Source organism: Bos javanicus, chromosome 14 (genome assembly GCF_032452875.1).
Source record: "Bos javanicus breed banteng chromosome 14, ARS-OSU_banteng_1.0, whole genome shotgun sequence".
Taxonomy (NCBI): domain Eukaryota; kingdom Metazoa; phylum Chordata; class Mammalia; order Artiodactyla; family Bovidae; genus Bos; species Bos javanicus.
The window spans coordinates 80,442,860-80,453,863 of NC_083881.1; the positions used below are offsets into that span (position 1 = coordinate 80,442,860).

Here is an 11,004-nt window from a genome sequence, read left to right on the forward strand (position 1 = left end):
TAAAAATTGGTGGAAAGCTCATGATCTTTGATTTATCTAATCATGCCAATATAGCCAACACACACACACACACACACACACACAATCCTATAGCTCTACTGAAATATTACTGTGAATAAGATCAAATCTCTTTAAGACTTGAAAAACAAAAAGACTACAACAAATAAGAAAGTAACCAAGAAAAGATGCCTTTTATATACATATATTGAATGTTCATAAATTCTAATTAAGCATATTTTAGAGTTGAAGATATTGTCCTTTTTATGGTTCCTAAGAATCCATTCTCAGTACCACAAGCTATTTCTCTTTTTCCTTTGTTTATTCATTGAGTCTGACAGTTACTTTTCTTGTTATAGTGAACTTGGAAAGCTAAAATTTTTATGATACTCATCTCTAGCACTACTAAACAGTAAAAAGCGAACACTTGTTAAGTGCTTTTAATGTGCTAGACATATTATCTCCATTTGAGGAAAGAGGAAAATAAAGAAGCTTATAGAGATTAGATAGTGGCACGTAATTGCTCCTTACCAGGAGCAAGGCAGGCTCCGAGCAAGGTACAGAGCAGGAACGTGAACCCAGCTTGAAATCCAGGCATCCAAACCTGAGAGGGGAAACAGTTCAGAGACTTGCACTGATGCAGACTTTTACTCTGCTTTCCACTGAAGAAAAAGTTCGCCTCCTTCATGGTTTAATAGAAGAAGAAATCTGTAAATAGTTACAAAAATTTGATTCAATAAACTTTCAGGCACCCAGAAATAGCCAAATCTTATAATTACACAATGATGAACAGTACAGCAAACTAGAAGGTATTCCACTTTAATTTCATAATTTCAATAACCTTCTGAGATAGACATTTTTATTATTTCTCTACTTTTGGTTGCACTGGGTCTTCACTGCTGTAGGCAGGCTTCCTCCAGTTGAGATGAGCAGGGGCTCTTGTCTGGTTGCAGGGATGGGCTTCTCTCTGCCACGGCTTCTCTGGTCTCAGAACACCACCCCGAGGGCATACAGACCTCAGTAGTTGCGGCATGCAGTGAAACAGATCTTATTATCTGAGGAGGCCTTACAAATAGCTGAGAAAAGAAGAGAAGCGAAAAGCAAAGGAGAAAAGGAAAGATATACCCATTTGAATGCAGAGTTCCAAAGAACAGCAAGGAGAGAGAAGAAAGCCTTCCTCAGTGATCAATGCAAAGAAATAGAAGAAAACAATAGAATGGGAAAGACTAGAGATCTCTTCAAGAAAATTAGAGATACCAAGAAAACATTTCATGCAGAGATGGGCTCGATAAAGGACAGAAGTGGTATGGACCTAACAGGAGATATTAGGAGATATTAAGAAGAGGTGGCAAGAATACACAGAAGAACTATACAAAAAAGATCTTCATGACCCAGATAATCACAATGGTGTGATCACTTACCTAGAGCCAGACATCCTGGAATGTGCAGTCAAGTGGGCCTTAGGAAGCATCACTATGAACAAAGCTAATGGAGGTGATGGAGTTCCAGTTGAGCTATTTCAAATCCTGAAAGATGATGCTGTGAAAGTGCTGCACTCAATATGCCAGCAAATTTGGAAAACTCAGTAGTGGCCACAGGACTGGAAAACATTAGTTTTCATTCCCAAAGAAAATCCCAATCCCAAAGAAAAGCAATGCCAAAGAAAGGCAATGCCAGAGAATGTTCAGACTACTGCACAATTGCACTCATCTCACAGGCTTGCAAAGTAATGCTCAAAATTCTCCAAACCAGGTTTCAACAGTACATGAACCATGAACTTCCAGATATTCAAGCTGGATTTAGAAAAGGCAGAAGAACCAGAGATCAAATTGCCAACATCCATCCTAAAGGAAATCAGTCCTGAATATTCATTTGAAGGATTGATACTGAAGCTGAAACTCCAATATTTGGCCACCCTGATGTGAAGAACTAACTCATGTGTAAAGACACTAATGCTGGGAAACATTGAAGCGGGAGGAGAAGGTGACGACAGAGGATGAGATGGTTGGATGGCATCATCAACTCAATGGACTGAGTTTGAGTAAACTCCAGGAGTTGGTGATGGACAGGGAGGCCTGGTGTCCTAGAGTCCATGGGGTCTCAAAGAGTCGGACACGACTGAGTGACTGAACTGAACTGAACTGTAACAGAATTTGGTTACAGTCAGTAAGTCAAAGGAAATCTTCAGAATGGAAATCTACCGGATATATTTTTCTCCAGCTTGTTTCTTTCCCTTACAATTATACAGGCTCAACTGCGTTTGTTATTGTAGCTCTGTCTTGTCCTTGGTTACGTGAATCTGTTTGGAAACACAATGTGTACATTAATGGAGGATGAAACAGCACTGCTAGCTAGATTACCTTCTCCTGGTTGGCATTTTCTTGGTGAGCAGTGACATAACCTAGGCAAGTTTTCTGAATATACTTAAAGCATGCTATCTGGTCAGTGTGGAATACCCTTAAACTTTACAGACAGAGTTGTAAATATATTTACAAATTTTATTTAATCATAGAAGTATGTCTTTTTGTTTCCGTTTATTCTCAACTCTTACATAAGCCCTGCTCTTTTATAGTTAGAACAAAGAATAAGACATAACTTTTGGCTTAAAATGACAAAGAATTTTTAAAAATAAAAAGTAAGCATGCAGTGGTGCTGATAATATGTGGTTTGGATATAGAAGAGACTTTCATTTCCTGCAACATGATTTTCAGATTTCCTGAAAATTTTAATAAGAAATAAAGATAGGTAAAACATAATGTGTAATATGTGTAAAATAAAGTACAGAACATACACATTTAAATAAAACTCAGGATGGTTTTATGAGGACAGAAAGGATAGCCCTACAGGTCAAAAAGGAAAAGTAACTAACTTGATAAGAAAATATGTGAAACGATGCTGAGCCTTGCTGGCGCTTGGTCTTCTGAGAGTGCTTGCTAGTCTGGGTAACTAAGGGACTGAGTACCCTACACAGATGAGGCGGAACCACTGTGTGCATTTCATGATGTTTCCAAAACAGAAACCTCACAGCTAACCCTGTTTTAAAGACAGCTCAAAGACTGTGAGAACCAGAGTTCATTAGAAAACGATGATGAGCTTTCTCTTTACTTTCCTGTGTGCTTGACTTTCACTTTGTTGGCCTGAGGCGTCCTCTGTCTAGACGGAGAACAGGATTTCTTACAGGGAAATGCAAAGAAAAAGAATATATGAATATTCAATTCTGGGAGGTAGAGTTACTCAGTGAGGCTACAGTAGTCTTTCAGATCAGCCTACTGTATTAAGATTTTCCCCCCAAATATCCTAGTGGCCACCTTAACACATGAAAGCCCAAGACTGGTCTTTCCGAATCTTAGAGTTAAGAGATCTCCTTTAGAAGGGCTCTTCCACCTAGACAATAGAAGAGAGACGGTATTAAAAAAAAAGTAAAAGAAGATTTCTTTTTCTAGCCTGCGGGTTGATAAGAAGAAGAACAAGGGAGTGATGTACACGTCACTCATTATCCTTCCTGGGCTTTGTTCTCAAGAGGGCCCTAGCAATCTGCAGACCAGAGAGGCAACCTCCTACTGAAGGACACTGCAAGGATGCTCCGAGGACCCAGGACCGGCTGTCCTCCAGGTGTCATGGTCACATCAGCCCCTCCATGGGTACATGCTGCTCCCACAGCAGAGGGGAAGGCGAGAGGGTGGCCGGTTCACTACATGGGACAGATTAGAATATTGCATGTTGGTCAAAGTTTAAACAGTTTGGGCCTTTATTTATATTTCCTCCTACAAGGAAGTTCAAAGTGACTTAAACACCAAATAAATTTAATTAAAACTTTCTCTGCACATTTGAGTACAGTGTAAGCTAAATTTTATGACCCAACTCTAATTGTAATGAAGATCACCAGACCAAGATATTTGATTTTTTTAAAAATCATGAGAATATCATTTGTCAAATCAATAAGGATGAGCTTAGAGCCAGACACCTTACGATATTAAGATTTTGATGCTTATTCTGATAGTATATTCACATTGCGCTTTTCTTCTGAGAACTCCAAGTAATTTACACACTTTAACTCATTATTGCCTTCATGTTGAATGGAAAAAAAAAACAGAACCCATTTAGTCAGAAAAATAATTGTATTGCCAGTTAGTAGTTTAGTCATAAAGAAATAATGCTTCTGATTTGCTAAGCAGTATCTGATACTTTGGAGAAGGCAATGGCACCCCACTCCAGTACTCTTGCCTGGAAAATCTCATAGACGGAGGAGCCTGTGGGCTGCAGTCCATGGGGTCGCTAAGAGTCGGACACGACTGAGCGGCTTCACTTTCACTTTTCCCTTTCCTGCATTGGAAAAGGAAATGTCAACCCACTCCAGTGTTCCTGCCTGGAGAATCCCAGGGACGGGGGAGCCTGGTGGGCTGCCGTCTATGGGGTCGCACAGAGTTGGACACGACTGAGGTGACTCAGCATAGTGTAGCATATCTGATACTTTTATCCATTCACTTTTCTTCTTTATATTAGTGAACATATTTTTGTGAATAATTTGCGAATGGGAAGGTTCAATTAAAGAATAAAATTGTTAATTTGAGTAGTATTTCTATAGATGAATATTTAAAGGAAACAGAGAAAGACAAACACTGTGGGGCATCACTTATAAGTGAAATCTAAAAAACCCAACAAACCAGTGAATATAACCAAAGAAGAAACAGGCTCACAGACACAGAGAACAAACTAGTGGTTATGGCGGGGTGGGGTCGTGGGGAGGCGGGGTGCAGGGGCGCGGGGCGCGGGGAGGCGGGGCGGGGAGGTGGGGCGCGGGGCGCGGAGTGATGGGGATAGGGCAAGAGAGTGGTAGAGCAGTAAGAGATACAAACTATTATATGTAAACACACACTTTAAAAAAGAAAAAAAAAATTAAACGTGTCTTTGTCCCAGCTCATGCACTCCACTTGGTGAAGGAAATGGCAACTCACTCCAGTATTCTTGCCTGGAGAATCCCATGGACAGAGGAGCCTGGCGGGCTACAGTCCATAGGGTTGCACAGAGTTGTTCAGACGGAAGCAATTTAGCATGCATGCATACAACCACTCCACCAGCCACACGCAGGCAGGGAAGTTCGGGACAGCGCTAAGCGAAGCCTATGGCTCAGTGTGGACCTTGCAGAGTCTTGATCCCCTGATCAAGGATTTAACCCCCTGTTCTGTGCTGTCGGCCCATGCGAATCTCATAACACAGTCAGTGCTCCTTAACTAAAATACTAATTTACTTTCCCTCTGAGTCCGTGGCTCCCCTGAAATCAGCAGGGCTTTTGATACATTCCTGGAGGCGAAAGACGACTTAGGAAAGAGAGAGGTCCTCCTAAAATGATTGAAGCAAAGAGTGAGATGGAGGTGGGCGCATGAACCCAGAAGCTTTGATTTTCAGAAAAAGCAGAGAATTTAACCATTTTGTGAGCTAATCGAAAGCAACTTTTTTTTTTAATCATTTTTTCACATTTTGATCATTTATTTATTTATTTGCCTCACTTATGATTTTATCACCAGTCATCGTTTCAGGTCTAAGCAAAATAGACAAACCCCTTAGCACAGTACAGAGAAACCACTTGAAACGCTGAGCAAACAATCTGATGGAAATTGCCAGCCTACTCCATCCCAAACTGGCCTTCAACAAGTAAATATTTACTATGACACAGCGTGACCTTGGAAGTGGAAATATCACCTTTATTGACAAGATAGGGCCACAGTGGGCAGCTCCACCGAACACAAATAATACAGTCCCAAGGTGAAACTGCAGCAGGCATGGTAATACTCGTCGCCCTCATCATCTCCCTCAGCACTGTCGGCTCCAGCCTCCTCACAGTCTTCCTCAAGGGCAGCCATGTCCTCATGGGCCTCAGAAAACTCTCCTTCCTCCATGCCCTCACCCAAGTACCAGTGAACAAAGGCACGCTTGGCATACATCAGGTCAAACTTATGGCCCAGGAGAGCTCAGGCCTCAGCGATGGCTGTGGTGTTGCTCAGCATGCACATGGCCAGGTCTCCACCAGGTACCACAGTGGGAGGCTGGTAGTTAATGCCAACCTTGAAGCCAGTGGGGCACCAGTCCACAAACTGGATGCTGCGCTTGGTCTTGATGGTGGCAATGGTAGCATTGACATCATTGGGAACCACATCGCCACAGTACAACAGGCAGCAGTCCATGTATTTACCATGGCGAGGGTCACATTTCACCATCTGGTTGGCTGGCTCAAAGCAAGCATTGGTGATCTCTGCTACAGAAAGCTGTTCATGGTAGGCTTCCTTCCTTCTTTACTTTTTCTTTCTTTCCTTGGACTGCTCTGGGTCTCGGTTGCTGCTCTGGTTGCTGGGGCCAGGGCTGCTCCCTGGTTGCAGTGCATGGCTTCTGGTTGCCATGGCTTCTCTGGTTGCAGAGCTTAGTCGCTGGGGAACACGGGCTTCCCAGGGGCTATTGGTGGTGTCTCCTGGGTCCTAGAGTGTGCAGGCTTCAGGAGCTGTGGCTCATGGTCTTAGTGGCTCCACAACATGTGGAATCTTCTCAGACCAGGATTGAACCCAGGTCAGCAGGCAGATTCTATCCACCATGCCAGCAGGGGAGTCCCAAAAGCAAATTCTTTATATAAAGCTGCACCACCCGGTGTACAAGGTCTTGGGTCTATGATTTTCCCCTAATTCATGTATGACCTCTCACTTTAAGTCTTACAAACTCCACTGAGCTGTAAGCTACGTAAGGCAAAGACTTCCTTATTCACCTTTAAATCCTCAGCTTCAGACTTAATGCTGGCCCCGTGATCAAATGAATGTTTCATGAATTAATAATTCCATCTTTTTTTTTATAATTTTACTGGAGTATTGAAAAGCAGAGATATTATTTTGCCAACAAAGGTCCGTCTAGTCAACGCTATGGTTTTTCCAGTGGTCATGTATGGATGTGAGAGTTGGACTGTGAAGAAAGCTGAGCCCGAAGAATTGATGCTTTTGAACTGTGGTGTTGGAGAAGACTCTTGAGAGTCCCATGGACTGCAAGGAGATCCAACCAGTCCATCTCTTTAGAGGTCCAACTCTCTAAAGGAGATCATGGATGTTCATTGGAAGTCCTGGATGTTCATTGGAAGGACTGATGCTAAAGCTAAAACTGCAATACTTTGGCCACCTCATGCGAAGAGTTGACTCATTGGAAAAGACTCTGATGCTGGGAGGGATTGGAGGCAGGAGGAGAAGGGGACAACAGAGGATGAGATGGCTGGATGGCATCACTGACTCGATGGATATGAGTCTGAGTGAACTCCGGGAGTTGGGATGGACAGGGAGGCCTGGCGTGCTGCGATTCATGGGGTCGCAAAGAGTCGGACACGACTGAGTGACTGAACTGAACTGAACTGAGAGGTTATCATACAAATTGAATAAGTCAGACAAAGACAAATATTCCATATATATTTATAATAATCTCTTCATTCTTTGAAGCCCACTAAAGCAGAATATTCCTAACCTCCTCTGGTTTGGTAATGGTCCATTCAAATATATTTTTGCTCAATTGAACTCTTTAAATTTTTTATATGCCCTGGTTTATCTTTTACCAGTTCTGGTGTCAGAAGAGTTAACAAAAGGAAAGCCTTGAAAGCCCCCAGGAGTAACATACACATATCGACATCTATAAGTAACATACACATATCGACATCTATAAGGAACGTACACATATCGACATCTATAAGGAACGTACACATATCGACATCTATAAGGAACGTACACATATCGACATCTATAAGGAACGTACACATATCGACATCTATAAGTAACAGACACATATAGACATCTATAAGTAACAGACACATATAGACATCTATAAGTAACATACACATATAGACATCTATAAGTAACGTACACATATCGACGTCTATAAACCTGAAGACACATGCAGAGATCTTATAGCTCTTTTTTTAAAAAAATTAGCCTTGAGACAAGTTCAATAATGCAAGTATCACTTAGTCATGAGAGAAAAGTTGGATCCAAATTAATTCTGGTGGATAAAATAAGGTTACCTGATCAGATAGCTAAAGTTGCTACAAATATCTGTGGGGAATAGTTCTGGAAGCCATCAAAACCAGAAAATCCTTGATTTGTAATGTCAAGAAGATCATCATGACACCTACTTAAAATTTAAAAATAAATAGTTCCCTGCAATGATGAAGACCTAAAGAACAATTGTATTTATAGGAATAAAAGTTAATGTAAGAGAGACAAATTAATAAGCTTAATAATATCCCAGTGGTCAGGATCATAATGCAAGTTGAAAATAAATATAGTATGACAGGATTTTTCTAATATTTTTCTTTATGCTTTATAATTTTTTAAGAAAAACTACATAACTTTTTTAAAACAAAATTTCATAGTTTTCTTAAAATTGAAGTAGATTAGGAAGATATAACTTAAAGAAAAAGCATCACATTCTATAGTAGATTAAATGTAAAATGCAATAAACTTACCACATGTAAGACTTAAATAATTGCTTGCCCTGTTACTCCAAAAATGCAGTCTCATAAACTGGGCTGAAGAAACTGAACAATATTGTTGCAGAAATTTGAAAATGACACACAGACTTAAAATTACACATATCTTCAAACATAGAGAAATATTTGTCTGGAAATTAGAAGTAATATTAGAAAGTAAATAATGAAAATTAAAAGACACTCCTTGGAAGGAAAGTTATGACCAACCTAGATAGCATATTCAAAAGCAGAGACATTACTTTGCCAACAAAGGTCCGTCTAGTCAAGGCTATGCTTTTTCCAGTAGTCAAGTATGGATGTGAGAGTTGGACTGTCGAGAAAGCTGAGCACCGAAGAATTGATGCTTTTGAACTGTGGTGTTGGAGAAGACTCTTGAGAGTCCCTTGGACTGCAAGGAGATCCAACTAGTCTATCCTAAAGGAGATCAGTCCTGGGTGGTCTTTGGAACGACTGATGCTAAAGCTGAAACTCCAATACTTTGGCCACCTCACGCGAAGAGTTGACTCATTGGAAAAGACCCTGATGCTGGGAGGGATTGGAGGCAGGAGGAGAAGAGGACGACAGAGGATGAGATGGCTGGATGGCATGACTCGATGGATGTGAGTCTGAGTGAACTCCGGGAGTTGGTGATGGACAGGGAGGCCTGGTGTGCTAAGGTTCATGGGGTTGCAAAGAGTCAGACACGACTGAGCGACTGAACTGAACTGAATGAAAATAAAGTGGTGCACTTTCACTAATTAAAATTTGTCATAATTTGTAAATATTTTGCTGTATTTATTTATGTTGCATGCAGAAGATGAGTAATAGAAAATGTAAAAGAAATAAACCAAAATCTGGGTTTTGTTAGTTATGGTTTAGAAAAATATAGTGAATCTCTCATTTTAGTTGTGAATACTGATTTTGGTATGAATCTGATCATATTCAAACTTTTCCACCCAATGCTTCTGCATAGATTATAACTAACATTAGTGCACTTTCATTGAAATTTATTGAATTTCATATATTTCAGTACTTCAAACTATTGAATTTATGTTTTCAAGCCTAGTGCAACATTTTCACTAGAGTAGCAATCGTTTGAGTACAGAGGCACTGATGATCTTCTTTAGTGCTTTATTCCTAACTCTTAGAGTAGGGACTCTGTCTGCATATGGTAGATACTCATTAAATATATGCTTAACAAAGGAATGTTTGGGGTCTTTCTTATGGAAAGGTGTGTGAGATTATTTCTTTCCTGGAGACATCGATGCCATGAGTTGTTGAATTCATCTGACCTAGATTTTTAAAGCAAGATCAAGTGAGATTTCTAAAATGAGAATGATAACAATGATGATATTGCCATCATCATAATCATCAACAACTATGAGAAACGATTACTAAGGGAGAAGTTTGTGGAGGTTAGTATATTCTATTTTACTAGTCATTTCTCAAAGACTGTCCTATTTTAGTCATGCAGAAAATATTGCATTTATTTTAAATAAGAAAAAATAGAAATCCTGAGAGGCTAAGAAACTTACCCAAGGTCACGGGGTACACAAAGATAAAAGCAAGCAAGCACATCCAAACCTGTTTGCTTTTTATACTCCATCATACTCTTTCTCACTTCGGCACGTGTTAGTCACCCGTCATGCACGACTCCCTACTCCAGGACCCGATGGACTGGGTTCATGGAATTCTCCAGGCAAAAATACTGGAGTGGGTCGCCATTCTCTTCTCCAGGGGATCTTCCTGGCCCAGGGATCAAATCTGGTCTTTTGCACTGCAGGCAGATTCTTTACTGTCTGAGCAACCAGGGAAACCCTGGCTCAGACAGTAAATATTTGGTATATTTGTCACCAATAATATTTACATGATTGTATAGTATTAATAGATATATTAATGGTTGATTATTCAATTCTAACACTGCTGAAGAGCTTTATTTTAACTTCATTTTCTTTACATTTTAATATAAAATGCTTCAAACGTATCATAAATATGACAGAATCAATATCAAGCTTCAACACTAATTGGAATTTTTCTGTAATGGTTTCATCTATTCTCTTGTTTCTCTTTTATAATTGTCTGCTGCTGTATTTTAAAACAAATTCTAGACACTATGACATTTCTTTTGCCATTTCTTCTCTAAATGTTTCCAATAATATCTAAACAGAAATAAATGCAGACCCTTTATTCATAACCATATGACATTTTCACACCTAAAATTTAAAAAGGCTTCTTACTATTATTTAATGTCCAGTCTATTTTCAAATCCTCCCTATTATCAAAGAAGTCTTTAGACAGTTGGAATATCCAAATCAGGACCTAAACAAAACATACTGACTGCATTTGATTGTTCTATCTCCCAAATTCTTTCAGACAGAGCAGGCTCATCTTGCCTTTAGGCTTCATATATTCTGTTGATGAGAACTCAGAAGGAAAAGCTTATACAGATTTAAGTTCAGTTTTTTTGTGGGCAGAGTGAAACAAAGACGGTCTCAAGGCTGCTGCTTTGTACGTCACATCAC

General features: G+C 40.0%; 1 pseudogene; it reads right to left on the bottom strand.

The window, feature by feature from the left end:
- Positions 1-5,673: 5,673 nt before the first annotated feature.
- On the bottom strand, positions 5,674-10,088 carry LOC133260192 (tubulin alpha chain-like; annotated as a pseudogene).
- Positions 10,089-11,004: the final 916 nt, after the last annotated feature.